We start from the raw sequence: 26433 nt of genomic DNA, 5'->3' as shown, positions 1-26433 counted from the left end.
CTAACCCTAACCCTAACCCTAACCCTAACCCTAACCCTAACCCTAACCCTAACCCTAACCCTAACCCTAACCCTAACCCTAACCCTAACCCTAACCCTAACCCTAACCCTAACCCTAACCCTAACCCTAACCCTAACCCTAACCCTAACCCTAACCCTAACCCTAACCCTAACCCTAACCCTAACCCTAACCCTAACCCTAACCCTAACCCTAACCCTAACCCTAACCCTAACCCTAACCCTAACCCTAACCCTAACCCTAACCCTAACCCTAACCCTAACCCTAACCCTAACCCTAACCCTAACCCTAACCCTAACCCTAACCCTAACCCTAACCCTAACCCTAACCCTAACCCTAACCCTAACCCTAACCCTAACCCTAACCCTAACCCTAACCCTAACCCTAACCCTAACCCTAACCCTAACCCTAACCCTAACCCTAACCCTAACCCTAACCCTAACCCTAACCCTAACCCTAACCCTAACCCTAACCCTAACCCTAACCCTAACCCTAACCCTAACCCTAACCCTAAACCCTAACCCTAACCCTAACCCTAACCCTAACCCTAACCCTAACCCTAACCCTAACCCTAACCCTAACCCTAACCCTAACCCTAACCCTAACCCTAACCCTAACCCTAACCCTAACCCTAACCCTAACCCTAACCCTAACCCTAACCCTAACCCTAACCCTAACCCTAACCCTAACCCTAACCCTAACCCTAACCCTAACCCTAACCCTAACCCTAACCCTAACCCTAACCCTAACCCTAACCCTAACCCTAACCCTAACCCTAACCCTAACCCTAACCCCTAACCCTAACCCTAACCCTAACCCTAACCCTAACCCTAACCCTAACCCTAACCCTAACCCTAACCCCTAACCCCTAACCCCTAACCCTAACCCTAACCCTAACCCTAACCCTAACCCACCAATTAGAAACCTGCACTCACCTTGTTGGAGGTACTCAAGATGTGCAGCAGGATGACCGTAGCATTCTTGTGAGGTAATGTCGTGCACGCGAAGAGCAGTGGATAAGCAAGAATAGCAGTGTGATATATATCATTTTAAATGATATATATCACATTAAATTAAAAGCTAGAGGATAGTTATGGTATCGGTTTTCAATGCAAGAGTATGATTATCACATTAATATGAAAGACCATAGAGCAACTATAATATCAGTTCTGATACTATAGTATGAATATAATATTATTAAAAGACAGGACAGCTACTAAATTTGTTGTAGATGCATTAGTGTGAATATTATATTAATACCAAAGGCAATTGGACAACTGTTACATCAGTTTTAGATGCTACAGTACACAGTACACAGGGCAGATATTGTATTAGTTTTAGATGCAATAGTATGGACATTATAGTAATACTGAAATTTCAGGGTAGCTATTCTTCAAGTTTTGATGTAGGAAATATGTTACATTAATACTAAAGGAATAGGGCAGCTATTACATCAGTTTTAGAAGCCAGATTATGGATACAGTAGTAAAGGCAACAGGATGGCTCTCATAGTAGTTTAAGATGCTATAGTATACATATTATGTTAGTATTAAAGGCCAAAAGTCAACATTTTTTTAAACTTTTGATGCTGTAGCATGGATATCATATTAATATTAATGGCCATAGTGCAACTAATATATCAGATGTCAGATGCTACACTGTGGATATTAGTAATAAAGGACTCAGAGAAGGTATTACATTTGTTTCAGAGACTGAAATATAAATATAAATATAATTATATGTATATATATATATCACATTAAAAAGTTAATGTTATATTAACCTTTAATTAATATATAAAATATATTAATATATTAATAAATATATCAATATATTACTGTATTATTATATGTTAATATATAATATATACATATATATTTCACAAAAGGTTAAAGTTCATCTATCTTATGAGCCTTAGATGCTGTAATATGGATATTACATTAATATTAAAGGCCACAGGGCAGCTATTAGAACAGTTTGACATGCTAAAGTGTACATGTTTTTATAAGTACTAAAGGCCAGAGACTCACCATTATATTAGTTTAAGAGACTTTAGTATGGACAGTATGGCTATTGCATAATTATTCAACATCACAGGGCAGATATTATATCAGCTTTAGTTGATACAGTATGAATATATAACTATTAAAATCACAGTACACTTAATGTATAATATTTGATTCTATAATATGGGATACCATATTGGTGTTAAAGTACACAGGACAGCAAGTAGTTTTAGGTGCTACAGTTTGCACATTGTGTTAATCTTAAATTCTTCAGAGCAGCAATTATATTAATTTTAGATACTATAGTATGGAAATCATATTAGTTATAAAGGCCACAGAGCAGCTATTATTTATATCAGTTGTAGATACTACAGTATGGATTCTGTGTTTGTTTTAAAAGAACAAAGGACAACTATTATTTTAGTTTCATAAGCCAAGTATGGATGTTATATCAATATTAAAGGCCATGGAGCAGCTATTATCAATTTTAGATGCTAGTATACTCACATCATATTATTATTAAAGGCTGAAGGGTAGCCATTATTTTATTGGGTATAGCATGAATACTGTATTAGTATTCAAGGCACAAGGCAGTGGTTATGTTGTTTTTAGATGATATGATATGAATATCATGTTAGTATTGGAAAACACAGAGCAGCTATTACATTAGCTTTAAATGATATAGTGTGAATATCATATTAATACTAAAGGCACAGGGTAGTCATTATATCAGTTTCAGATATTCTGATATGTACATTATATTAGTATTAAAGGCCATAGGGAAAATATTATGTCTGTTTCCAATGCTATATTTTGGATTTTATGTTAGTATTAGAGGTCATAAATATTAGTATATACACACCCACCCAGTCACATTTAATACCAATAGAATAGCTGAACTGTGGCCTTCAATATTAATATAACATACATAATGTGATCTTTAATACCAATGGAAATACAGTATTAGTATTAAAGGTATATTAGTTCTAGATGTTCTGTTATGGATATACTATTAATATTAAATGCCAAAGGGCAACAATTATGTAAGCTTCAAATGCTTTAGTTTGGATATCATCTTAGTTAAAGACCACAAAGCAGCCATGATATTAGTTTTATATGCTATAGTACAGATTGTATATTAATATTGAAGATCACAGGGCAGCTAGTATATTTGTTTTTGAGTTCATAATATGGATATTATATTAATATTCAAGGCTACCTATTATATTAGTACTAGAAGCCACAGGATACTTCTTTTATAAATATTAATGGCCACAACAAGCTACTAGTTTAAGGAGTTATAGAATGGAGTTTGAGTTAATAATAAAAGCCACTTTGCAGCTATTACATTACAGTTATACACTATTTTATGGATATTATATTAGTAGTAATTAGATATTATTATATATTATATTAGTAATAAAGGCAACAAGGCAATTATTATATCAGATTTAGATGCTAAAGGATGAGTATTATATTAGTAATAAAGGAGGCAGTGCAGCTATTCATTTCACATACTATAATATGAATATCTTATTATTAAAAGCTTCATGGCATACATTATCTTAGGTTTTGATATAATAATATGCATATCATATTAGAATTAAAAAACACAGGCAGTTACTATATTCAATTTTGATGCTATAATATGAATATCATATCAGTATTTAAGCCCACAGGACACCTATAATATTAATTTTAGGTTCTATTGTATGGATATCTTATTAGTATTAAAGATCACAAGGCAGATATTGTATTAGATTTAGATTCTATAATATGAATATTATATTAGTACTAAAATCCACAGGGAACCTATTAAATTAGTTTTAGATGCCATAGTAAGGATAAAATATTAACACTAAATCCACAGGCAGGTAATATATCAATTTTCAAAGCTATCATATGGATAAAGTTAGTACTAAAGGTCACAGGACAGCTGTTGTATCAGTTTTACATGCCATTATATGGCTATCATGTTTGTGTTAAAGATCCACAGTGCAGCTATTTTGTCAGTATTATCTAATAATATGAATAAGATAGTATTGAAGGCCACATGGCAGCTATTCTATTTGTTTTAGATGCTGTAGTACTATATTACATTATTATTAAAGACTCCAGGGAAGCTATTTTATTATATTTAGATGGTAGAGTATGGATATCATGTTAGTATACTATGAAAGGCTGCAAGAAAACTATTATGCCACTTTTAACAGCTATAGTATGGATGTTTTATTAGTATTAAAGGCCATAGAAGAGCTATTCAGTTTTAGATACTATACCAAGGATGTTATATTAATATAATAATTAATAATAATATAATGATAATATAATGATTATATTAATATAATACACAGGGAATTTACAATATTAGTTTTATGGGTTATATTATTATTAAAAGTTATGGATGTTATATTATTATTAAAGTCACAGGGTAGTTGGTCTGGGGTTGTGGCTCATTTGTAGAGCGCCTGCCTAGCACATGTGAGGCACTGAGTTCAATCCTCAGCACCACATTAAAAAACATAAATAAAGTAAAGGAATTGTGTCCATCAACTACTAAAACAATATTTAAAAAAAATTCACAGGGTAGCTATTATATAGTTTTTTATGTCACAGTATGAATATTATATTAATATTTAAGGCCATAGGCAAGTTAATATATTGCTTTAGATGGTATATGTGAATATCATATTAGTATTAAAGGTCACAGGCAAATATTTTATTAGTTTTAGATGCTAGTTTATCAATATCATGTTAATATTAAGGGTCTTTGGCAAATGTTATAATTTGGATATCATATTAGTTCTAAAAGCCACAGGGCAGCTATTATATTAGTTTTAGATGCTATAATATGGATATTGTATTAAAATGAAAGACCACAGGAAAGGTATGTGATTAGTTTTAGGTCCATAGTATGGATATAATATTAACACTAAATTACACATTTCAGCTACTATGTCAGTTTTTGATGCCTTAATATGGATACCATATTAGTTATACAGTCCACAAAAGAGCTATTATATCCATTATAATTTCATAGTATGGATGACATGTTTGTATTAAAAGGTCACAGGCAGCTCTTCAGTTTTAAAACTAATATTATGTCCACATTATAGCATGTAAAACTGATATAACAGCTTCCCTTTGGCCTTAATTGTAAGGGTTCTGTGTTTGGGACTGGGGTCTCTGATGGCTTCATGAATGTGGCATACTTGGTGGCTAGGAAGTTTCTGTGCAAAGATGTGGAATGCCTGGATGCTAGGAAAACTTCTGTGCAAAGACACGGGATGCCTACCTGCTATAGCAATGTCCTGCATTAGAAGGCTTTGTGCTGGAGTCTTATCAGCTTTGGCCTTGATCTCAGGCACACAGCTCCTGGGAATAAAGAAACACTCTTGTTATACAATAAAAATGTTTCACCAAGCTCCCATGCTCCTGGACCTGTCCATCTAACAGTAACTGTAAACAACAAACTTTATTGATAGCTACACAAAGCTTCTAACATTGCATATTGTAACTGTAGAATGTAACTGAGGAATAAGCTGCATAACGATGCTAACTCTATAACCTTCCAAGTAACACAATAAACAATAGTATATTACTGATGCCAATGACCTAATGCAACCTATTGATATAAATAAAGCTGGCAGCTTGACCATTCTGCCATTCTGTCATTCTGACTCTGCATCTTCTCTCTATGTCTCTTTTATTTTCCTTACATTTAATATTAATATCCATACAGTGATCTATAAAAGTAATATAATAGCTACCCTGTGACCACATTATTGATACTACATTAATATCAGAGGCCACAGAGAAGCTATAATATTAGTTTTACTTGCATTATTATGGACATCATAGTAGTATCAAAGGCCATTGCAGGTATTATCTAAGTTTTGGACGCTATAGTATTTATATCATAATATGATTAAATGCCACAGGGTAACTATTAATTTTAGATGCTATATTACTGATATAAGAGGCCAAAGGGCCACTATTATATTATTTCTAGATAGTACAGTATTGTTTTTGTAAGCTTTTTTGCCATTGTGTCAAAAATTCCTGACAAGAACAATTTTTAGAGAATTAAAATTTTATTTGACACTTATATTTTCCATGTCTCAGTCCATAGAAGACCAACTCCACAGCTCTTGACCAAACGATATAGAGGTAGGAAGCAAATCAGAACATGGCAAAGAGGAAGCAGATAGAGAGTTATGCTCACCAGAGACAAATATATACTCCAAAGAAATGCCCCCAGTGACCCACCTTCTCCAGCTACACACTACCTTCCTACAGTTACCATCCAGTTAAACACTATCAGTGGATTAATGCACTCACTAGGTTAAGGCTCTCATAACCAAATAATTTCACCTTTAAATCTTTCTTGCCTTTTCTCACACACGAGTTTTAGAGTAACACTTCATATCTAAACCATAACATTCTGCCCTTGGCCCCCAAAAGTTCATGTCCATCTCATGATGCAAAATACATTGAGTTCATATCCAGGACTCCACATGTTCTTAACAGTTCCAGTATTCCCTAAAAGTCTAAGTCCAAAACCTCTTCTGAAACTTAAGGAAAACTCAGCATGAGACCCCATAAAAATCAAAGCAAGCTATATAATCCAATATATAATGGCATGGATTAAACATTTCCATTCTACAAGTGATAAATAGGGACATAGAAAGAAGAGATGGGACCAAAACAAGACCAAAATCCAGCTGGGCAAACAAGATCTGTAGTTCCACATCAAGCATATTTGGGGCAAATAACATTGTGATATTCTCTCCAAAGGACTTGTGCATCTCCACTCCTATGGCTTTGTTAATAGCGGTCCACATGGCCTAGCTTGACTTGTGTTTGTTCAATTCCTATGGGTTTCCTTGGAAAATGATCCATGTTACTAGCATCTCTTAATCTCAGGAGTCCCCACTATAGTTTTCTTCATCCTCTCAGGGGCTGCCTGATGGTATTCCAACTCTAATACATTTTTCCCGACCTCCCAGGTTGTCCTTTGAAATCACAGTGGGAGCCTCCATGACCCCCTAATGCCAATGTCTTGCAAACTTAAAAAACCAGCACCATGTAGTTGATACCAAGATCTGCCACCATCTCAAGCAGTAGACAAACCTCCTAAAACCATGACTACAGCAACCTCTGAGTGCCTGGGCAGCTAAGCATGGTGAAATAACCTCTTAGGCCTCTCTCTTCAATCATGGTGCCTCACTGATCTCTTCTCAAAGGAATTTTTATTTTTAAAACTTTGAGCAAGGCAAGATGGTGCCTGACTGTAATCCCAGCAGCTTAGTAGGCTGAGGCAAGAGGATTGCAAGTTCAAAGTCAGCCTCAGCAATTTAGCAAGGCCCTGAGCAACTCAATGAGATCCTGTCTCTAAATAAAATATTTAAAAAGGCTGAGGATGTGACTCAGTGGTTAAGTACCTCTGGGTTCAATTTCTGGTACAAAAAAAAAAGAAAAATTAAATCTTTGAGCCTGAAACTGGGGTGGTTTTGCCAATTTCTGAGATGCACTCAAGTCTTCTTTCCTATTGTCTCTGGGCAAAGTATTTAGCATCTCTTTAGTGGTCATGATGTTTTAACAATCACACCTTCCTAAGCTCCAGTTTTACTCACACATTTAATTTGACTCTGAACAAATTAAAAGGTGTTCTTTTTTTTAAGATGGACAAAATATCTTTATTTTATTTTATTATCTTATGTGGTGCTGAGAATCAAACCCAATGCCTCACATGTGCAAGGCAAATGCTCTACCACTGAGGTATAAATCCAGCTCCTACAGATATCATATTACTATTAAAGGCCATGTGGCAGCTACTATATTTGTAATAGATGCAAAATATGGTTGTCACATTAGTATTAAAGGCCATAGGACATATATTATATATATTAATATGGTATAGTATGAATAGTTCATTTATATTAAAGACCACAGGGCACCTATCATATTAGTTTTAGAATCTATAATATAGACAGTATATTAAGGACAAGACAGCTATTACATTTGTTTTACATGCTATAGTATGGATATCACATTATTATTATTTTTAATATTTTTAGGTTTTGATGCACTTTATTTATTTATTTATATGTGGTGTTGAGGAATGAATCCAGCACCTCACACATGCTAGGCAAACAGTCTACTACTGAGCTACAACCCCAGCCCCTGAATATCACATTATTATTAAAGACCATAGGGAAGCTATTATGTCATGCTTACATGGTATAATATCAACATCATATTAATATAAAGGGCACTAGAACACGTATTTGATTACTTTTATTATTTTTAGAAGCTATAGTACATATATTAGTATTAAAGGCCTCAGGGAAGCTATTAATTTTTTATGTTAAATATGAATATTACATTAATAAAAAAACATAGATGCTACAATATTAATGTTATATCAATTAAAGGCAAAAAGGTAGTTGTATTTAGTTTTAGATGCTATACTAGGATATCACAGTAATATTAAAGGCCACAGTATAGCTATTATATTAGCTTTAGATGCTATAGTATGGGTATTATAATAGTATTAAAGACCACAGGGCAGCAATTGCTTTAGCTTTAGATTATATAATGTGAATAATATATTAATTTTAATCAACAATGGACTGCCAGTATATTAGTTTTGAATGCTATAGTATGATATCATATTAGCATCAAAGGCCACAGAATAGATATTAATTTTAGATCAATAGTATGAATATCATAGAAATATTAAAAGTGACAGAGCAGCTATTAAATCAATTTCAGAAGGCACACTATGAATATAATAATAGTATTAGAGGCTATAAGGCACCTATTGTTTTAGTAAGGATTCTACACTAGGGATATCATATTAGCATAAAACACCACTGTGTAGTTTTTTAAATTATTTTCAGATGCTACAATACGGATATTATATGAGTATTAAAGGCAATAAGACAGCTCTTATATCAGTTTTAGATGCCACATGTATATCACAGTAGAATTAAAAGCCACAGGGCTGCTATTATATCCGTTTTCAATGCAATTCTATGATTACATTAATACAAAAGGCCACAGAGAAGCTATAATATTCATTTTCAATACTATAATATAGATATAATAATAGTATTAAATACCATTATGCAGCTATTATATTTTATTTATTTACTTATTTATTTATTTATCAGGGATTGAACTCAGGGGCACTTGACCACTGAGCAACATCATCAGCCCTATTTTGTAGTTTGTTTAGAGACAGGGTCTCACTGAGTTGCTTAATGCCTCACAGTGGCTGAGGCTGGCTTTGAACTCACAATTCTCCTGTCTCAGCCTCCCAAACCACTGGGATTACAGGCATGTGCCACTGAGCCTGGCTTATGATGTTTTTAAATGCTTTAGTAAGGATGTCATATTACCTATGAAATGCACATTGCAGATATTATATCAGCTTTGGACACTATATAATGGATATCATATAAATATTAAAGGCAGCTATCATATCAATTTTACATGCTGTAATAAGAATGTCATATTACTAATAAAGCCACAGGGAAGCTACTCTATCAGTTTTTAATGATCTAACATGAATATAATATCAGTATTAAAGACCACATGGTAGCTATTATATCACTTTTAGATGTAATTGTAAGAACATTACATTAGTATTAAAAGCTACAAAGATGTTATACTATATTTAGATGCTATGGTAAATATATAGGAATTAAAGGTCATAAGAGAACAATTATATTAGTTTAGATGCTATAATATGAATATCATAACAGTACAAAGGTAAGAGGACTGCTTTTAGATCATTAATAGATGCTATGATATGGATATCATATTAGTACTAAACGCCATAGGGCAGGAATTATATTCATATAATTGCTATAAATGAACTTTATGTAATATTAAAAGGCCACAGGAGAATTATTATTTTAGTATTAGGGATCACAGTATTGATACTGAATTAGTATTAAAGGCCATAGGGCATCTATTATATTAGCATTAGATGCTATTGAATGGATATTAATATGAACAGCCACAAAGAGCTATAATATCCCATTAACAGGCCACAGTATGGATAAAATATTAATGGCAAATGCACAGGATGCACAAGGATGCTCTTTCAGTACTTTGAGATGTTGTAGTATACATACTACATTAATATTAAAGCTCCAAAGTTCAGTTATTATATTAGTTTTATATGCTATGTGATGACTATCTTATTAGTATAAGGAATTATATTAGTTTAGGTACTATACTTTGGATAACAGATTACTATTTTTTTAAAGAGAGAGAGAAAGAGAGGAGAGAGAGGAGAGAGGAGAGGGGGGGAGAGAGAGAGAGAGAGAGAAGAGAGAGAATTTTTAATATTTATTTTTCAGTTTTCAGTGGACACAACATCTTTATAAAATAATATGTGGTGCTGAGGATCGAGCCCAGTGCCCTGCGCATGCCAGGTTAGTGCATTACCACTTGAGCCACATCCCCAGCCCAACAGATTACTATTAAATGCCAGAGGTCAGCTATTATGTTAAGTTTATATGCTATCATATGGATATGCTATATTATAAGGTTTATTGCTATCATATGGATATTTCACTTAAAATGACAAGAAGGCTATTTTATTAGTTTTAGAGTGCATAATACGGATAAATTATTAATGTTAAATGCCACAGTCTAGCTATTAGATTAGTTTTAGGAGTTATAGTTTGGGTATCATATTACCTATAAGAGCCACAGGGCTAATATTTTATCAGTTTTAGATGCTACTATGGGTATCATATAAATATTAAGACCAAAGAGCAACTATTATATCAAGTTAAGATGCTATAATAAGGATGTCTATTGATATTAAAGGATACAGAGCAGCTATTATATCAATTTTAGATGCAATATTATGTATTACATTAGCTTTAAGGGCCACAGGGAAGATATTATATTAGATTGAAATGTTATAATATGGATATTACTTTAGTATAAAAGGCTATAGGGAGGCTATAATGTTAGTTTTGGATGTTATGGCATGAATATTATATTAACATTAAATGTCACAGGGAAACTATTATATATCAGTTTTAGATGTTACACTCTTAATATCATATTAGTATTAAAGGCATCAGGGCAACTATTGTATTTGTTTTAGATCTATGACATGTATGTTATTATTTCAGTCATCTTTTTCACTGCTTTGACAAAAGGACCTGACAAGAACAATTTTAAAGGAGGAAAAGTTCATTTAGGGGCTCACAGTTTCAGAGATCTCAGCCAATAGATGGCCAACTCTATTCCTTGGGGCTTAAGGTGGGGCAGAAGAATGTGGTGAAGGAAAGTGGTGATCAGGAAGCAGAGAACCTAAGCTCAGCTCATCAAATATGTACCCCAAAGGCACAGCCTCAATGACCCACCTCCTCCAGCTACACACTATCAGCCTGCAGTTACCACTCAGTTAATTCCTTCAGAGGATTACTAATTTGGGTTAAGGCTCTCATAACCCATCATTTCACCTTTAAACTTCCTTAAATTGTCTCACACATGAGCATATCCAAACCAATTATTTGGTATTAAGGCCACAGTGCATCTATTATTTTAAATGCTGCAGTATGGATATTATATTAATATTAAAGGCCACAGGGTAGCTAATATATTTTATTAGCTTTGGATACTATAGGATGGATATCATATAAATATCAAAGGCCACAGGACAACTATTGCATCAGTTTCAGATGTTCCAATATGAATATCATATTAAAATTAAACACTTCAGGTCAATAATTATGTACTATTAGATACTCAAGTATGGATATCATGTTAGCATTAAAGTCAACATGGCAGTATATTGATTTTAACACTATCCTATAAATATCATATTAGTTTAATGGCCACAAAGCTGATATTATATTAGTTTAAGGTGATACAATATCATATTAATACTATAGGACCTATTTACCAGTTTTATATGAAGCACGTATTTATCAGTTTTATATTTATAATATGTATATTAAATGAATATTAAATTTCATAAGAAACTTATTAAATTGGCTTCACAGGTTATAGGAATGATGTAACATTAATATTAAAGGCCACAGGACATCTATTACATCAGTTTTGGAGGCTATAATATTAGTATCAAAAGCTACAGAGGAACTATTAGTTTAATATGCTTTAGCATGGATGTCACTTAGTATTCACTTCTATTGCACAGCTACTTACTTGTTTTAGATATTATAGTTTGCATCTATTAGTAATAAAGACCTCCGATATAATTTTTTTGCTATAATATGGAAATCGTATTAATATTAAAGGCCACAGAACAGTTATTTAATCAGTTTTCCATGCTATAGTATGAATAAAAAAACAGTAATAAAGGCCACAAGACAGCTATTGTATTAAATTTAGAGGTCAAAGTATGAATATTATGATATTAAAGTCTAGAGGGCAGGTATCATATTAGTTTTGAATGCTATACTATCAATATTAAAGGACACAAGGATGTTATAACATTAGTTTTTCATGGTATATTATATTAGCACTAAAGGCCACAGAGCAGTTATTACTTTAGTTTTAAAGAGCACAATATGTTTATCATATTACACATCATATTAAAGGGCCCAGGCAGCTACTATATTAAGTTGAGGAGCTACGGTATGGATATCATATTAGTATAGTCCACAAGGTATCTATTATACTAGTTTTAAATCCAACAGTATGGATATAATATTTGTCCTAAGGACACAGGACATATGTAATATTAATTTAAGATGCTATATTATGGATATAATATTAATATTTAAAGCCAGAAATCATCTATTATACAATATATGCTATTATATGGATATTATAGTAAGATTAAAAGACACAAATCATCTATTATGTTAGTTTGAGTTGCAGTAGCATGGATATCATTTAAAGCCACAGTGCCACTATTTTATTAGTATTGGATATACTGTAGCACAGATATCATATTAATATAAAAGCCACTGGGAAGCTATTATATTAATTTTGATGCTATACTATAAAAATTGTAATAGGTTTAAAGTTACAGGGCAGCTACTATATTAGTTTTAGATATAAATTAGCTATTATATCAGTTTCAGAGGCTACAGTACAAATATGTTAGTATTAAAGTGAACAGGTTAGATATTATATTGGCATATAAATGTCATAGGGAAGCTACTAAATTAGTTCAATATGCTATAATATTGACATTGCATTGATATGGAAGACCACAATTCAGCTATTGTATCAGCTTTAAATACTGTAGTATGAATACCTATTAACATTAAAGGCCACAGGGCACTATTATTCTAGTTTTAGAAGCTTTGGTATGGATATTTTATGGTTATTATAGATTACAAGCAGCCATTTCATCAGATTTAGATCAACAGTATAGATATTTCATTAATATTAAACATGTTGGACCTAAAACACTTGAGACTCTCAGAATCAAAATACTCTCCTTATAGTGTATTGCATACCTACACCATCATGAACAGTGGTGTCACATCATAAAGCATGTTCACATTAAGCATACCATCAAAACAACAAAAAGGCTGTATTGACTGTTGATAAGAAAAATGAACATAATCTAGCTTAGGAAATTATTAACACAACATTGTGGTGAGCCGCTTCTGCCGTTTCTGCAGACTATGGTCGCCATTACAAGATGACGCTGGCTCCACTGTGGTCTGTGACAAACAACTTCTTATCTGGGAAAGTTGGCACATGATTTTTCACCACCCTGTGAGAAAGCTCCACGCGGCAGCTTTGCATTGGGGCTTGGGATGCTTTATTAAGGCTGGGAGGGGCATCCGAGAGAGAGAAGAAGAAATATCAAGGGCCTGAATAAACTGCTGAAAGAAGATTCCTGAGTTGCGTCTTCCTTGCGGGCAAGGGGTCGCGACAAGTGGTGCCGAAACCCGGGAACCAGAACTTTCAGCAGTCAGGGGTGGTGCACCGGTTAGTCCCAGGTAAGTGGGATCCGCGATCAAAGCGGGGTTAGTCCCAGGTAAGTGGGATCCGCGACCAAAGCGGGGTTAGTCCCTGGTAAGTGGGATCCGCGACCAAAGCGGGGCAGCTCCTCTGTAAACACAGAGAGAGCCTTACATTTTATTGCAGCTGCACTGTGTACTTTCGCTTCTACTTTCGCTTTTGTTTTTTGTGCTTCTTTTGTTGTTGTTACGACAGGGACGCTCCCCTGTAAAAGGAAGAGAGCGGGGACTTTTGTACTTTCACTTTCTTTATAGCTCTAAAAACATTATGGGCGTTGCTTCTTCAAGCCCAATTTTGTTGGCCCTAGATGGGTTGTTACATTCAAAAGGACTTAAGATAAAGCAGAGCACTTTGCAGATGTTTTTGAGAGAAGCTGATATAGCGGCTCCTTGGTTTGCTTTTTCAGGGAGTCTTAGGATTCCTAGCTGGGACAAATTAGGGAAAGATCTAGATTTTGCTCGTGAGCAAGGCACCTTAGAGGGTGGCGTTATACCACTTTGGAAGTTAGTTAGAGGATGTATAACAGATGGTAAATGCCAGGAAGCTGTGAGTGAGGGTCAAGCTATTCTTGAGCAGCTGCATGAGGAAAAATCTGAAGGATCATGTAGTGAAGTGGCAGAGAGTATTAAAAGTAACAGTAGTGAGAAGGCAAAAGAGCCTGAAGATAAAAATAGGAGAAGGCTCTACCCAGACTTGACCGAATTAAAAACGCCTGAGAACACAAGCGACTCAGAGAGTTCTGAGGACCTTGATATATTGTTACAACAACTACATAAGATAAAAATGAAAAAGAAGAAAAAGGAGACACAGGGCACGCAGGCCTACTGTAAGAAGGGGAAGGGAGTTAACATTGGTCAACAAAACTCTGAGGAGGAGGAGGTAGAATATCTAGAAGAAGATATGGTGCCGATTGCCCCACCTCCGTATGTGGGGGGGAGCCAAGGTTCCGGGAGATCTTTTCATGCACAAGTTTGGAGGACAGTTAATACAGATATGGGACTTGCATACCCTGTATTTCAGGACAATAACAGGGGAAGATATCATGAGCCTTTAGACTTTAAGATAATTAAAACCTTGGCAGAATCTGTCCGCACTTATGGCATAGATGCCGCTTTCACTCTCACTCAGGTGGAGGGACTTACTAGATTTTGCATGACTCCCTCAGATTGGGCTAGTCTAGTCCGCGCTTGTGTTTCCCCAGGGAAATATTGGGAGTCCAAAGTTGACTGTTTAATGTTTCTGGCAGTACCCAAGACTCGGAGCGAGGTAGGAGGCTTAAAATTTCTGCAAATAATTCACAATTGTTTAATGCTACATTACCCTCCGCAGCAGTCTGTCTCCAATCTCCATTCCTGTTTCTTTTGGCTAATGTTACATCACAGGGGATGCTTAATTGCTCTAATATTACCTGTTATTTGTCTGAGTGTTGGAATGGATCCTGGCCTATGGCAGTGGTTATGAAAATTCCAACCTTTGTCCCGATCCCGGTTACTGCAGATCCAGAGTCATTTCCTATTGTTGAACTGATTAGAGCCCGTAGAGATTTTGGAATTACGGCAGCCATAGTGACAGCTGTGGCGGTATCTGCTGCTGCAGCAGTTACAGCTGGAGTAGCCATGGCCAGCCAAGTACAAACTGCTGCCACTATTAATCAGGTTATTCAACAAACATCCACCATACTTGAGTCCCAAAATTCAATTAATCAACATATTTTGTCAGGGATTTTAGCTGCCAACCAAAGAATAGATTTACTCCAAGCTCAGGTAGAAGAATTGGCTGACTTGGTGCTTTTGGGTTGTGTTGACCAACGTGCACATTTATGTATAACCTCTGTCAGATTTTATGATTCCAGAAATGCCTCCCACATCATCGGGGAATATCTATCCGGAACCTGGTCCATGGAAGCAGAAAACTTGATCCAGTCTCAACTAACTCAGATTGCCGTTTTAAACAGTACCTGTGTCGATCCCGTGACTTTGGGTCAATTCACTGATTGGATATCTTCTGCTTTTTCCTTCTTCAAAGAGTGGGTGGGGGTAGGCATTTTTGGTGCAATGTGTTGCTTCGGTATGTTCCTCTGTTTGTGGCTTCTCTGTCGCCTTAAAACTCGCCATACACAAAAAAAGGCTATGATCATACAAGCTCTTGCAGCTTTAGAAAATGGCAACTCACCTCAAGTCTGGCTTGCGCATCTTAAGCAGTAAACCTTTGTCATGGTCGTTACACCCCAAGTTATTATAACATTGCACTGGGATCGACATGACTTTCCTTGTTATTCTCTTAGTGTTGGAAAGCCCTTGCACTCTGCCGGTCTTACTGCCATTGCACGCAGATGGGTTTCCACACTAGTACTTTTCTATCGCCTTGAAGTTCGTGCCTTTCTTTCAGGGTGCTGTCAACTTGTTTGTCCTTATAAACAGCCACAGTTCAGCCTCAGCTATCCCCCTTCGTCCACCATCGTCACGATACAGGATGCGAGGCAAGGCACTGCACTTGAGTGATCCTTGACGTGGACCTCAAGGAGAGCATGTCCTATTGCATGCGGGTTAGATGCGTCCACGCCCCGCCCCACGAAAAAAGGCGTCGGCTGATATGGCCTCAGGTCTGGGGAAGGCGCCTCCTTAGGACTGAGTCATACTATGCAGCCACTTCTGCACAGTGGGATAGGACCTCTACTCTCGCCTGTATTGTTTTAAGAAAACAGAAAAGGGGGAACTGTGGTGAGCCGCTTCTGCCGTTTCTGCAGACTATGGTCGCCATTACAAGATGACGCTGGCTCCACTGTGGTCTGTGACAAACAACTTCTTATCTGGGAAAGTTGGCACATGATTTTTCACCACCCTGTGAGAAAGCTCCACGCGGCAGCTTTGCATTGGGGCTTGGGATGCTTTATTAAGGCTGGGAGGGGCATCCGAGAGAGAGAAGAAGAAATATCAAGGGCCTGAATAAACTGCTGAAAGAAGATTCCTGAGTTGCGTCTTCCTTGCGGGCAAGGTGTCGCGACACAACATTAGGATAACATTAGGATAAAATGTAATCATGGCATTTCCCACATATAATAACTCTAAATAATAATAAATACATAATTTCAAAAGAAAGTCAAATTTCTGAAATCAAAAGCAAACTGACACATTTTTAAATGATATTTTGAACAGAGGCAAAACAAAGAGTTCTCCCACAAGAACTCCTAACAACATAAAGTATTGTGCTCATTAGAAGGCCCATCCCTTTGTATGCAAGGAATAAGAGAACTTTCTGATGAATGTAGAACTTTAATAGGACATATGGACATGCTTTCTAAATTTTAAAGAAGAAAAATATCTTTTTTAAAAAAAGCTTATTTTTAATAAATGTATCTGAATTGCAAAAAAGCAGCTACTGACTTGTCTCTTACATTTTGTAATGATTTGCATCTCAGGAAATTTCATCTATAGTGGTTTTAAATATTATGAAATATCAATAGTTGACATTAAAAATATCATCCCTCTTCTCTTTTAAAATTGATTTGAAATTTTCTTAGAATAATTTCATATGAATTTGGAAGAGGCACTGTGGTATATGTATATATGTGGAAATACATGACCTTTTTTAAAAAAAAAAAAAATATTTTTAGTTGTAGTTGGACACAATACCTTTGTTTTATTTACTTATTTTTTTGTGGTGCCGAGGATCGAACCCAGGTCCTCGCATGTTCTAGGTGAGTGCTCTACCACTGAGCCACAACCCCAGCCCCAATACATGATCTTTTTAAAGCATGCCTCTCATGCTTGAGTCCTGTCAAAGACATCTTCTGTGTGTGTGGTGCTGGGATGGACTCTATGGCCTCCCACATGCCAGGCAAATGCTCTGCTACTGAGCTGCACATCCAGTCTCCAAAGATACCTTAATAAGTGGAAATTAATTAAAATCATTTGATTATGAGCATTTCCAAACAATACAATTCTCTCAAGCAAGCAAATTCTCTCAATCAAAAACAAAGTAAGGTAAAAGTAATTTTTAAAATATTCCTTATAAAAAAATAGAAGTCCACAGAATTAAAAATTCTATAAAGGGCTAGAATGTGGTGCAAAGGCAGAGCATTTGCCTGGCATGTGTCAGGCCCTGGGTTCAATCCTCAGCACCACATATAAATAAACAAAATAAATAAATAAAATAAAAAGATCCACTGACAACTAAAAAAAATATTTTAAAATTTCTATAGAAAACTGAAAAAATATTAATCAAAAATTGAATTAGAAACACCTACTGCACAGAACTGGAGACCTGGAGGCCATGGGGAATTACATAACAAAATAACTCTGAAATAAGAAAATGAAACAATTAGCATACAAAACCTTGGACTGCTACTTAGAGTTCCCCCACTGGATGGGACCCTGGGATCATCAGGGCTCAAGGCTGACTGTCATCTGCCCTTTAACAAATTCTGATTTTATTTCAAATGTTCATGATCTACAGAGAAAATTAAAAAAGAGAAAAGTGACATTTCTAAAGTTATTTTATGGTATATCGCATTCTGATTCAGTCAAGATAATTCATCCAATGCAGGATGTCAGTGTTTACACAACGGACGTTATTTGTGCACCATTACGAATATACTGCCAATTAGCACAGCAGCCAGGGAGCTGCTCATCCTAGACTAGAAGGAACAGAGAGTCTGGAGGAGGTGGAGGGAATGTCAGGAGGAGGAGGGGGCCTGGAAGATGGGTGGGGTCTGGAGAAGAGGCAGGGTCTTAAAGAGGAAGATGATGGGGCTGGAGTTATGGCTCCGTGGTAGAGGGCTTGCCTAGCATGTGTGAGGCACTGGGTTCAAACATTAGCACCACATAAAAATAAATAAACAAAATAAAGGCATTGTGTCCACGTGCAATTAAAAAAAAATTAAAAAGAGGAGGAGGGTGAGGTCTGGAGGAGGGGCAGGACAGGAAGAAGGGAAAAATCTGGAGGAGAAACGGTCTGAAGGAGAGGGATAATGAGCTACAAGGGGGCAGGGCCTGGCAGATGGGTGAGACCTGAGGGAGGGACAGGCCCTAGAACATGAGTAGGATGTAGAGACGCAGGGTAGGAAGGAGGGGGAAGGTGGTTCAGGAGGACAGGCAGGGCCAAAGAATATGGGTGGGGTCTGGAGAAGAGGCAGGACCCACGAGGGTCCCTTAGCAAGAGGGTCCTGGAGGGGTGTCTTCATGCTAATTAAACTCTCCACCAAAATAAAAATGTGTGGCAGTGGTAGCTCAGTGGTAGAGTGCTTGCCTAGCATGTGTGAGGCACTGGGTTTGATCTCAGCACCACATAAAAATAAATAAAATAAATGTATTGTGCCCTTCTACAACTAAAAAAAAAAATTTTTGGACAAAACTAAGCAAAGATTAAAGAAAAAATGTGGTTCATTATTAAAAATACAGGAGATGTATTTTTAATAAATTCTGGCTTTGTTAGAAGTAATATATTTAAACCTAAGTGGCTCAGAAGGCTGAGGCAGAAGGATCTTGAGTTCAAAACCAGTCTCAACAAAAGCAAGGCAAGAAGCAACTCAGTGAAACCCTGTCTCTATAATACAAAATAGAGCTACCCCACACCAGGCATCTCCCTCAGGCTGCTCTGAGGAGAACGGAACACCGGGTGTCCCTAGAGACACGACCCACAAGGCTCCCCACACCAGGAGTCTTCCTCAGACAACTCTGAAGAGAAAGGAACCCAGGGCGTCACTAGAGACGTGACCCAAGAGAGTCCCTACACTGGCGTCTCCTCCAGACCGCTCTGAGGAGAAGGGAACCCCAGGCCTACTTAGAGACATGACCTGTGAGGGTTCCCAACCCTGGTATCTCCCTCAGGAAACCCTAGAAACATGCCACACGAGGGTCCCCAAGACAGGTGTCCCCCTTAGGATGCTCTGAGGACAAAGAAACCCCAGGCATTCCTAGAGCCATGACTCACGAAGTCTCTAAGCCAAGAGTCCGCTGAGGCTTCTCTGAGGAGAAGGAAGCTCCAGGAGTCCCTGGAGGCATGACACACGAGGGTCCCCAACCTGGGTGTCTCTCTCTCAATCTGCTCTGAGAAGGGAGCTCTGCCCCTCTCTGTGGAGTGACCCAACACTCCAGTGAACTGGGGCTCTCCCGGGTTGGTCCTGAGTGGGAAGCCAGCTCTCCTCACTCTCAGGGAGGCAGCATTAAAGATGGAGGCAAGGCCCTGCCCCTTCTTGACCATGCCCCTTTGGCCACGTGCAGGTGCTCCAGCCCCAAGCTGCTCACAGCTCAGAGGCGGGGCCTCTCCCAGCTCCCTGGTGAACGTCAGTGCCTTCTTCTACCCTCAGCAGTTACTGAATAAAATCCGTTCCCACTGCTGTAACTAGGTCTGGCTGTGGCACCATGAGTAGTGGAATCTCAGGAGAAGAGAAATGGAGTCCAGGAGACCCCCTCCCTGCACTCCACCAGGCCAAGGGCTGCAGCAGCCTGAGCCAGGTGGGCAGAGGCACAGAGGGAGGCTTCCACAGGGAGTCTAGACCCTCACTCAAGTGCCCAACGGCAGAGACCACCTCAAAGGCTTCTGGGACATGTAGTCTTTGAGACAGTGACTTAGCCAGGGTCTGCCCCATTTTAGAATCAGGGATTTTAAGAAAGTCTGTTAATTCCCAGCCCACGATGACCACTGTAGGAGGGTCGAAGAACCTGAGCTCAGACCAAATGCCCAGTAGCCTCTGGGAGCATTCCAGGTCATTCAGTCTGTCCTGCCTATACAGCTCTCACCATGGATGCCTCTGGGAACTGCAAGCTACACAGATGGGCTTCTCAGGGATTCTGGACAGTGTAGTCTGGTGCTCTACCCACACTGTCTTTGCCCTTCAGGACCATGGAAGCTGTTTGCCATGTGCTGGTCCATGAACCCTGGAGGACCCTGGAAGTGGACTCTGGTGTTCTACCCATGCAGCCCTCACCCCAAAAGCCTAGGGGTTGCAAGTAGCACATTTACTCTCATAGTGCCAGGATTATGGGTAGTGCAGTTTCATATTCTACAATGCAGCCCAGCTACAGAGGTCTCTGTGAGCTGCAGGCTACTCAGGCACCCCTAGTGATTCTGAACAGTGTAGTCTGGCATTCTACCCATTCAGCCCTCACTCCATAAGCCTATGGAGACTTCAAGTAGCACATTCACCCTCATACACCCACCCAGGATTCTGGGCAGTATAAACCAGCCTTCTACAATGCAGCCCCCCCTCCCCCGCAGAACTCTCCAGAAATTGCAGGCTACAAAATCATTCAGGCACCCCTAGGGATTCTGGACAGTGTAGTCTGATGTTCTGCCCATGCAGCATCACTACAGTGGATTCTGGGAGCTGCAAGCCCCCAAGGATCATGGGTATTATAGCCTGGTGCTATGTTCAACTGTACAGTGACTACTTAGAGCTTGGAGCATCCAGGAATTCTGAGTATTGTAGTCAGTTCTACTCAGTCAGCCCTGACCGCAGAGGTCTCTGAGAGCTGTAGGCCATTGATTATTCTGGGTTGGGCAGTCCATCCTACCTAAGTGGACTTCACCATCAAAGGTCTGGGATCTGTGTAGCACAAGCCTGCCTAGACACCCCTGGGAGTCTGTGTAGTGCAATACAAACCTTGCCCAGCAGTACTCAAAAGGTAGGTGTCTGGGAGCTGTAGGCCCCCAGGGATTCTGGGTAGCATAGTCCTGTCTTCTGCCTCCATAGCCCTCAGTGTGGAAGCCTCTGAGAGTTCCAGGACACATGGACACGGGCACCTCCAAGAATTCTAGGTAGTGTAGTTCAGCTCCCTACCCTGTAGCCCTCACTATTGCAGATCCTAGAACTGTGATTCTCCCCTGAGGATTCTGGATAAAGGTAGTCCAGTGTTTTGCCTACATGCCCTTACTGCAAGGGCCATGAGAACTGAAGGCCACATGCTTGCCTTCGTACTGAAGACCTCACTGTGGAAGCCTCCTGGAATTGCAGGCAGAGCACACTCACCAGTGTGTCCCCAGGAATTGTAGGTAGTGTAGTCTGACCTGCATAATGCACAGCTCTCACTTGGGAGGCCTCTGGGAGTTGCAGGCTGCATACTCACCTGGGAAACACACCTCACCAAGGATTCTGGATACTGTAGTTAAGCTCTCAGTCCAACAGTCCTCACAACAGAGGATCCTGAGAGCTACTGACACCGAGATTTGTGGGTAATATAGTCCTGTCTTTTTCCTACTCACTGCAGAAAATTCTGAAACTCAAATTCCCCCTTAGGATTGTGAGTAATGCAGTTCAATAGTTTGCCCACTCACCACAGAGGATTCTGGAAGCTGCAGTCCCTGATGGTTCTGGATAATGCAGTCTAGGGTTTGCCTGCACAGTCCTGCTGAGGATCACAGGAGCTGAAGACCCCATGCATTCCCTGGTACCCTAGAGATTCTAGGTAGTGTGCTAGGTTTGAGGCTCAGCACCACATAAAAATAAATAAATGAAAATGAAGGCATTGTGTCCAGCTACAACTAAAAAAAACTTTTAAAAAATTCAAAGTATGTGCCTCTTTTACATATTTCATGTTGAAGTAATAACATATGATAACTTATATTTTTATGCTGTCACTAAGTTCTAGGTTTTCCTTCTTAAAATATGATCACTACAGGGGGAAAAAAATGACATTTTAGAGATTTTATTTCAACTCATGGTTTAACTTTCTCTAAAGAGCGACTTTATTAAAAAAAAAATTGTCTTAATACAAATTGACTCACTGTGACTGAATCACTTATCCCAAAGAATCCTTGTCTCTATTTTATTTCTACGCATACATTTTAGCAGCAATATAATCTAATATTTGTCACTGGGACAAATAGTCAAAGAAATAGTCATCTCCTCCAAGACCTCTGCAGGAAGTTGTGATCCAAGAGAAGCAGAGGTGTCAACTCAGTCCAGGAGTGATTTTACATGCTGCTGTGTTGTGGGAAAACACTCTACCTTTTAGAAATCACAAGGAGCTATGGATGCTCATAATGAAGCTCATGACAACTAAAGGATCTATGGGGCTGGGGATGTAGCTCAGTGGTAGAAAGATTTCCTAGCAAGCAGGAGGCCCTAGGACAAACCCCCAGAAGCACAAAAGGAAAAAAAAGAATTTGTGTCTTATTTGTGTAATCAAATAGAAAATGAATAATCATTCCTCTTAAGAAAACATGTTGGGCCTAAAACACTTGAGACTCTCAAAATCAAAATACTCTCCTTATAGTGTATTGCATACCTAGACCATCATGAACAGTGGTGTCACATCATAAAGCATGTTCACATTAAGCTTACCATCAAAACAACAAAAAAGGCTTTAATGACTGTTGATAAGAAAAATGAACATAATCTAGCTTAGGAAATTATTAACACAATATTAGGATAACATTAGGATAAAATGTAATCATGGCATTTCCCACATGAAATAACTTTAACTACTAATAAATACATAATTTCAAAGAAAGTCAAATTTCTGAAATCAAAAGCAAGTTGATACATTTTTAAATAATATTTTGAACTAAGGCAAAAACACTTAAAGAGTTCTCCCACAAGAATTCCTGACAACATAAAGTATCATGCTCATTAGAAGGCCCATCCCTTTGTTTGCAAGGAATAAGAGAACTTTCTGATGAATGTAGAACTTTAATAGGACATATGGAAATGCTTTCTAAATTTTAAAGAAAAAGAAAAAATATCTTTTTTTAAAAAAAGCTTATTTTTAGTAAATATATCTGAATTACAAAAAAAAAAAAAACACATCTACTGACTTGTCTCTTACATTTTGTAATGATTTTCATCTCAGGAAATTTCATCTATAGTGGTTTTAAATATCATGAAATATCAATAGTTGACATTAAAAATATCATCATCCCTCTTCTCTTTTAAAACTGATTTGAAATTTTCTTAGAATAATTTCATATGAATTTGGAAGAGGCACTGTGGTATATATATGTATGTGGAAATCCATGACCTTTTTAAAAAATTTTTATTTTTAGTTGTAGTTGGACACAATACCTTTGTTTTATTTACTTATTTTTATGTGGTGCCGAGGATCGAACCCAGGTCCTCCCATGTGGTAGGTGAATGTCTACTACTGAGCCACAACCCCAGCCACAATACATGATCTTTTTAAACCATACCTCTCATGCTTGAGTCCTGTCAAAGACATCTTCTGTATGTGTGGTGCTGGGATGGACTCCATGGCCTCTCACATGCCACACAAGTGCTCTGCCACTGAGCTGCACATCCAGTCTCCAAAGATACCTTAATAGGAAATTAATTAAAATAATTTGATTATGAGCACTTCCAAACAAGACAATTCTCTCAAACAAAACAATTCTCTCAATCAAAAACAAAGTAAGCTAAAAGTAATTTTTAAAATATTCCTTATAAAAAATAAAAGTTCACAGAATTAAAAATTCTATAAAGAGCTAGAGTTTTGGTGCAAAGGCAGAGCGTTTGCCTGGCAGGTGTTAGGCCCTGGGTTCAATCCTCAGCACCACATATAAATAAACAAAATAAATAAATAAAATAAAAACATCCACTGACAACTAAAAAAATATTTTAAAAATTCTGTAGAAAACTGAAAGAATATTAATCAAAAATTGAATTGGAAAAACCTACTGCACAGAACTGGAGACCTGGAGGCCATGGGGAATTACATTACAAAATAACTCTAAAATGAGAAAATGAATCAATTAGCATACAGAACCTTGGACTGGTACTTAGAGTTCTCCCACTGGAAGGGATCCTGGGATCATCAGGGCTCAAGGCTGACTGTCATCTGCCCTTTAACAAATTCTGACTTTATTTCAAATGTTCATGATTGATAGAGAAAATAAAAAGAGAGAAAGGTCACTTTTCTAAAGTTATTTTATGGTATATCGAATTCTGATACAGTCAAGATAATTCATCCAATGCAGGATGTCAGTGTTTACACAAGGGAGGTTATTTGTGCATCATTACAAATATACTGCCAATTAGCACAGCAGCAGAGGCAGAGTCTGGAGGAGGGGGAGGGAAGGTCAGGAGGAGGAGGGGGCCTGGAAGATGGGTGGGGTCTGGAGAAGAGGCAGGGTCTTAAAGAGGAGGAGGGTTGGGCTGGGGTTATGGCTCTGTGGTAGAGCGCTTGCCTAGCATGTGTGAGGCACTGGGTTCAAACCTTAGCACCACATAAAAGTAAATAAACAAAATAAAGGCATTGTGTCCAAGTGCAAAACAAAAATTTAAAAAGAGAGAGAGAGAGGAAGGTGAGGTCTGCAGGAGGAGCAGGACAGGAAGAAGGGAAAGATCTGGAGGAGGGACAGGGTCTGAAGGAGGGGGAGAATGAGTCACAAGGAGGCAGGGCTTGGCAGAAGGATGGGACCTGAGGGAGGGACAGGCCCTAGAACATGAGTAGGACATAGAGGAGAGACAGTGTAGGAAGGAGGGGGAAGGTGGTTCAGGAGGCAAGGCAGGGCCAAAGAATATGGGTGGGGTCTGGAGAAGAGGCAGGGTCTGGAGGGGGAGGCCTTAGCAAGAGGGTCCTGGAGGGGTGGCTTCATGCTAATTAAACTCTGCACCAAAAGAAAAATGTGTGGCTGTGGTAGCTCAGTGGTAGAGTGCTTGCCTAGCATGTGTGATGCACTGGGTTTGATCTCAGCACCACATAAAAATAAATAAAATAAATGTATTGTGCCCTTCTACAACTAAAAAAAAAATTTTTAAACAAAACTAAGCAAAGGTTAAAGAATAAAAATGTGGTTCATTATTAAAAATACAGGGGATGTATTTTTAATAAATTCTGGCTTTGTTAGAAGTAATATATTTAAACCTAAGCGGCTCAGAAGGCTGAGGCAGAAGGATCTTGAGTTCAAAACCAGCTTCAGCAAAAGCAAGGCATGAAGCAACTCAGTGAAACCCTGTCTCTATAATACAAAATAGGGCTGCCCCACACCAGGCATCTCCCTCAGGCTATTCTGAGGAGAACGGAACCCCAGGTGTCCCTAGAGACACGACCCACAAGGCTCCCCAGACCAGGAGTCTTCCTCAGATAACTCTGAAGAAAAGGGAACCCCCGGCGTCCCTAGAGACATGACCTGTGAGGGTCCCCAACCCTGGGATCTCCCTCAGGAAACCCTGGAAACCCTAGAAACATGCCACACGAGGGTCCCCAAGACAGGCATCCCCCTCAGGCTGATCTGAAGACAAAGGAACCCCAGGCATTCCTAGAGCCATGACTCACGAAGTCTCTAAGCCAAAAGTCTGCTGAGGCTGCTCTAAGGAGAAGGGAGCTCCGGGAGTCCCTGGAGGCATGACCCACGATGGTCCCCAACCTGGGTGTCTCTCTCTCAATCTGCTCTGAGAAGGGAGCTCTGCCCCTCTCTGTGGAGTGACCCAACACTCCAGTGAGCTGGGGCTCTCCCGGGTTGGTCCTGAGTGGGAAGCCAGCTCTCCTCA

The 26433-nt window shown here is 38.3% G+C and overlaps 1 long non-coding RNA gene across 3 annotated transcripts in view; it reads right to left on the bottom strand.

The window, feature by feature from the left end:
• Positions 1–1905: 1905 nt before the first annotated feature.
• The window catches only part of LOC131424153 (uncharacterized), a 48228-nt gene continuing 23700 nt past the window's right edge, over positions 1906–26433 (bottom strand). For 2 of the 3 annotated variants that reach the window (XR_009226709.1, XR_009226711.1), the window contains 2 exons: positions 24135–24258; positions 1906–5399 (listed from right to left, as the gene is read on the bottom strand). This is a non-coding gene — a long non-coding RNA (uncharacterized LOC131424153). Of the gene's footprint in view, positions 5400–17600; positions 17889–24134; positions 24259–26433 lie in introns of those variants that run through there. The other variant, XR_009226710.1, reaches the window with a different exon arrangement.

This window comes from Marmota monax, unplaced genomic scaffold (genome assembly GCF_021218885.2).
Source record: "Marmota monax isolate L192 unplaced genomic scaffold, Marmota_monax_Labrador192_F-V1.1 WCK01_AAM20220418_F8-fsc00168, whole genome shotgun sequence".
Taxonomy (NCBI): domain Eukaryota; kingdom Metazoa; phylum Chordata; class Mammalia; order Rodentia; family Sciuridae; genus Marmota; species Marmota monax.
This window is presented reverse-complemented; position numbering and strand designations above follow the sequence as displayed.